Source organism: Argiope bruennichi, chromosome 2, assembly GCF_947563725.1.
Source record: "Argiope bruennichi chromosome 2, qqArgBrue1.1, whole genome shotgun sequence".
Lineage (NCBI taxonomy): Eukaryota > Metazoa > Arthropoda > Arachnida > Araneae > Araneidae > Argiope > Argiope bruennichi.
In genome coordinates this window covers 8429991-8436158 of record NC_079152.1, presented here as the reverse complement: position 1 = coordinate 8436158, position 6168 = coordinate 8429991, and positions in this window count along the sequence as shown.

Here is a 6168-nt window from a genome sequence, read left to right as displayed (position 1 = left end):
ATCAACATGTGTAAAGAAATCCCTATCGGAATCTCATAGTATATAAATATATGCTGAGAAAAATATTTTCTTATTTTTTGAGTTTTTCCTCTTGTGCCGCGCTGTGAACGGACATGTTTTGTCCTTGTGCATAAATTAGACCTTCTGGGATGGAATAAAAGTGAAATTTAAAATACAAAGTGACTTTTCTATCTTTGGCTTAAACAATTATGTTTACATATATACATATAATTAGTCCTAATTAGTCGTAAAAATGTAATTGATTTATTTAAAATTGTTTGACCATTAGAATGACATATGATTCAAATGATTGCGATAATAAATACTTTTATTTAGAGGTTTAAAAGTTACTTATTTTATCTAGTTATATCGCATTTGTGAATAAAAAAATTTATAGTTACAGGTCCTTTAAAATAAGAATTGTCAGTTTCTTATGAAATGTAGTGTTAAAAATATCTATCACTTTACAAGTTATAAAAATCTTCTAAATAATTTACGCACAATTAATTAATATTACATGACAAATCTAATCTTAATATAAAACCCTTGACACTTAAAATGATATCGAATGAGAAAGAAAAGTTGACAATTTTTAAGTTATAAAATCACTTACTACCTTCTTTTATTTTTTGAGTAAAATAAAATCTTTGATCTAAAATGTTTTTCTCATATCCAATCTTTATTGGTAGTAGAAAAACAAGTGATTCAAAAACTTGATGAATCACTGAATTCTGACTTAATTTTGACAGCAAAAACAATAGTTACAAATAAAATTTAAAAATACATTAAGACAACAAAAATATTACACATATAATTCATAACATTAAAAAGAAAATTTTTGTAATTTTAAAATGGTGTAAAAATTATTTTTTGCGAAGATATTTTCAAAACTTATACCTTAAAAAGCTTTGAAATTTCTGTAATATTTTAATTAATTAAAATTCTACTGAAAGTCTTGTTAAAGTTTGAGGTGCACGCTTCAAGTCTTCAAAGTATATGTTTGCCAAATTTGGTAATTCTAAGTCAAAAGGACTAGCCTGTAATGTTCCAACAAACAAATATAACATTCCCTTTTAATATTTTCGAAGACATAACTGCGTAATAGATATTAAATAAGAATAACACTTTAATATAGAAACTTAAAAAGGTCGTTAAAAAATTATAATACTCTTATAACTTTAAATTTATAAAATTATTATTATATATAATTAAAAGATTATTAGATTATTATATATTATTAAAAAAGTTAATAAATTTTAAAAATTTCTCATTTTAAAATTTATTGCTATAATTTTTTAAAAATTTATTGTTATTATTTTTTAAAAATTTCTAATTTTTTTAAACTTACTATTACAATTTAAAAAATTATAGAAATGCTAAAAAAGTTATAATACTGTTTCGAAAAATTTGAAAGAAATTTTGCTAAAATTATTTATTGTCACTTAAATCATTAAAAAAAAAAGGTTAAATGGAAAAGCCGAGCAATTGTCTATATGAAAGCTTTAAACAAGTGAAACTTCTATTTCATTGATCTCGTGATTAAAAAAGATAAAATGCACCTAGTATATTAAAGAAAATCTCTATATACTTATGATAAAGCTCAATATGTGTGTGTATGTTGCCGCTCTACAGGGTAAACCTACAGCTACCAAATTTGGCGTGTGTATACCTTGGAGGCTGAAATGTGCACCTAGAAGAGATTTTTTTTTGAATTTTTAATTATAATTTTGTTTAATTAAAAATTAAGCAAAATTTCGGCGTTTTTCCACCATAACTTCCGAAAATATAATCACACAAAGAGGATTTTTGTGTGATTATCATCAAGTTAAAGCTCAAGAAATTGTCTTTTTAATGATATCAATATTTTAACCTATAAAATAAGTTTCTATTTTTAACAATTTTTTAAAGAAATACTTTAACTATATTTTTCAACATATTTCACTCAAAAGAAAAAGAAAACTTAATCTGCATGAGCACGTCAAAGGGGAAAAATTAGCTTTAATCAGCGAGTTGCCATCCATTGACAGAAATTCAAATTAAAAATTAAATCAACTATTATTGCAAATTAAATATATAAAATTGTAATTTTCAACATGTGTCAGTGTGAAATGAAAAAATTTCAAATATGATATTTTCTAAAAAGTAAATGGAGAAATAGGTTCCTATGATCGTTTACAATATCTATATTATTAATTCAATAAAACAGTTTAATTTCAGGCAATACATGATTTAATATATATAGGATAATCAATCTAATCAGCACCCATTAACGAATTTGGGGCATACATCTGTTAATAAAATGGTCTAAATGAACTAAATAATTATATTTTATGTAACTTGAGTCAATAAATGCTCTGATGAATTAAAAATTTAAAATTTTTACATAGGTCCTCTGCCCTTTAATCGTATTTAATAAAATATTCTTGAGACACCAATATTTTAAATAAAAACTGTTGAACTCCGATCAACTAAATCAACCACTAAAATTGACTTATTTATAAAATCTGAATATCAATCTGCTATAAAAACTGGGGTTTTTAGACAATTTCATTACCGTCGCAAAGAAGATGCGCCAGTCTTCAGCCAGAGTTTCTGTAGTGATGGGCATATAATTATGAAAATGTTGGTTGTTCTAAAACTGATATATAAAAACTTCCTAAATCTGTCAGATTTGATCACAGAAGATAGAAACTCTTATTTATTTATTTAAAAGTTGAAGTGTCAAGACTATTTCGCAGAATATGATTCTTTAGGAGGATTAACCAAAGGACTGTGTAAAATGTTAACTTCATACTTTTTTTCATAAGTACATTTAGGGACTGTAACGAAATAAAATATTTTTATTTGCGTCATTTAAATCTTTTAAAAATAAAACTAAAAACTTAATTTTACGATGAATCAAAGAAATTTTTGTTGAATATTTCTTTGTGATATTATATAAATTATGAAAATTATTCTGCAGTGCACATACAACTTCAATGCCGAACGATTCTGCTTTCAATTTTCATATTTAAGAAAAAGGCATGTTTGTTTTAGTAAAAAAATGTGTGTGTTTTTATATTAATTGCAGTTTAAAATTTCCACTCTAATTTAAAGTTGAAATTTTATGGGCACTGACAGAAAATTGGAGAGAGAGAGACATATACGAAAGCAATGAACAGACCTGTTTAAAGCCTACATAATAGTGTGAGTGTATTATATAACTAACAAAATTGGGAGCTTAAAAATAGGTTTTTGCTGTAACACTTATTATGAGACCAAGTTGCATAAAATATTTAATTGAAAATATTAGCGATCATTTATACTGCGAACCGTCTGGTCGCCAAAGGTGGTTAATAAAAAAATAAAATATATATAATAATGAGAAAAAAAATATGTATGTATGTTATGTTCCGAAAAACATAAGTTGAGAGATAGCCAGTATGTCAGTCTATACTTCTAATGCATCTAAACACGATAATTGAAAAAAGCAGAAGCTTAAATATTTAAAATCTAGTAAAAAATCTTGCGGCTGCATTGTAGTTCTATAACAAATTTTAGCTTCAATCGCTTGAAAGAAAGAAAAAAAAATTCAAAATGCACACTCCGCTCAGTACCGTTATTTATAAATCACAAAACGCCCATGTTCACGACACTGAAAATAAGAATTTGAGCATTCATGGTCTTTATAAGGTCGTCAAGATTTATGCGGGATGGGAAACCTTTATCACTTATTTATGAGTAAAAGTTTCAGGAAGACTACTCACTTTAATTTGGAAATGCATATTTACGGGTTGGAAAGACATAGTTTCATCCAAATATTTCATCATAAAAACAATGAAGCGTTAAAATTTTCCTTAATTTTAAAAAGCAAATTGTAAATTAAAAAAGAGTAAAAAATAAAAAAATTAAGTTAAACTAATTCTGCTTTTTGTTTTTGTTGTTTTTCTTCACCCTATTTATTTCACTTCTCTTTTGTTGATGATAGTGTGTTGTTTGATATAGTTTTTAAAAATCAAAAGGTTCTTCATAATCGTATTTTGAAATTTATTTTTCATTTATTTTCTGTTGTACTTAAAAAATCAAAAATCTTTAAAAAAAGATTTGATTAAATCCATTGAAATTCGAACTCGGATTTATGGATAAGGCGAAAAGCCTTTTGCCAACTTGTCACCTGCTGCCATCTATTTTACAAGTTAAGCACTAATTTAAAATCAAGAAAATTTAATAATTTTAACTGACAATTTAAGAAACATTTTGGTTTTCGCTTATAAATAAACTAACCGAACATTAAATCATAATTTATCCAAAAATGAAAAAATACTATGGTTGAAACTAAAAGAAAATAATTATATTTTTTATTATTTTTCTTTCTAATATCTCCAATGACATTCATTGCGCTGCAAGTATAATTTGAAGCAAAATATTGTCAGCTTGCTTCTTTATCAAATTTCAATGAAAAATCAAACATAATTATTCCAAAAAAGAAAAATATTCCTTTGAGAACTCTAATATGATAAAGTTGTCAAACCGATCTATTTATTGTCATTAGATTGTGTGATGCATTTTGCATTAAGCACGAAGTGCGATGTTAAATTGAACCCAGATACCATAATTAGATGTAATTACTAAATGGATGGCATTGCGAAAAAATTAAAAAAAAATAATCAAAATATCAAGTTTTATCCTCGCTATGTTCGGAGAACATTATCGTATAATTAAAATTGCCATTTCAATAATAATAACAAAAATAGATTAGATTTTCAGACGTACAAATTTTCTTTCTGAAAATTATTTTCCTTGGTTTTAATAAGAACATTTCGTCAAAAAAAGTGAAAAATCATCTTTCCCCATCATTAGTATCAAACGTTCTTTTTTCAAAATTAAGGAAAACATGCTGAATAGAGCCACATGTGACTGCCAAATGGTCTTTCACCTTAAACTATCCTATATGAAACAATCTGAGTTCAAATATATTATATGGTGTCTAACTGCAACCTCAAAAATCATCTTTCTCCTACTCATTTGCCATTTTTTTTTCTTTTAATGATAGCTGAAACCTTATAGCGGCTTGAATGATTTATTATTAAATTCTTATGTGCTTCATTTGAAATGACTCGACAAACTGGATGAGTGTTTCAAATCCAGGCTTTGATTTGTACTCCATATTTTTTTTAAAATCCCCTTTTTAATAAAATGAGTGAGATCGATCTTTATTAATTAATTTAAAGTAAAATAAGTTAAAATTAATTTTAAGAAATATAAATAAAAAATATTGTTTTATCCAAATTTATTATGTATGGTACATGCCAAAATTATTCTATCAACAGCTACGGCGAGCAACTCCATTAAAAAAAAATCTCTGGAAAAAGTGCGTCTGAAACACACATTATGAACCGAAGTATTATAAGTACTATGAATCAAATGCCAAAGATTCATCGGTAAAGAAAATGCCACAGAATATTTCTTAACTATTGTTCACCAATGCCATGCAAGGCATTTGCGGCCTTTCCCCAGTGTTCCAAATTTTATGTGCGGTGAGAGGGTTAACGTCTTTATTAGAGAATGCACGTGAAAGTTCAGGGAGCCCATTTCCATTGGTTTTTAAAGCCAGAATTTAAAATTTCTAATTTCTGAGGTTCCCTCGAGATTGCTTTTTACACTTAAGTTGAGAAAAAGTGCATTGGTACTGAAACATGCGAAGTCAATGTTAACACTATAATAAAGAAACAAAAAAAATCTATCCAAGCAAGATTTTATTAGCATGGTAATAATTTTAGATAGTCATTCTTAATGCAAATTGAATTGTGCAACCTTTGGACTTCAATTGCTAATACAATTTAGCTAAATGCGGCCAAGATACGCGAATCAAGCCTAAAAATTAATATGTTGCAATAATTCGTTCAGAAATAGATTAGGGGCGCGATTTTCGTTTGTATTCTGCTATCACTATCCACTCATGAAGAATAGAGGTTATTGAAGAGAATATAGTTGCTAAATCAATGAATTCCTTTGATTTTCCTTTCTTAATTGTAATAGGGATAACTGAAGACTACTTGTTATATTTAATAATTAAAATATCTAATTTATGTAAACCCTTGCTTTAACTTTCAGGAACGTCCTAGTGCTCTTTTCTTTGCATTATTTTCTTGGACCCATTCTATAACCCTAACTACAAACTATGTGATG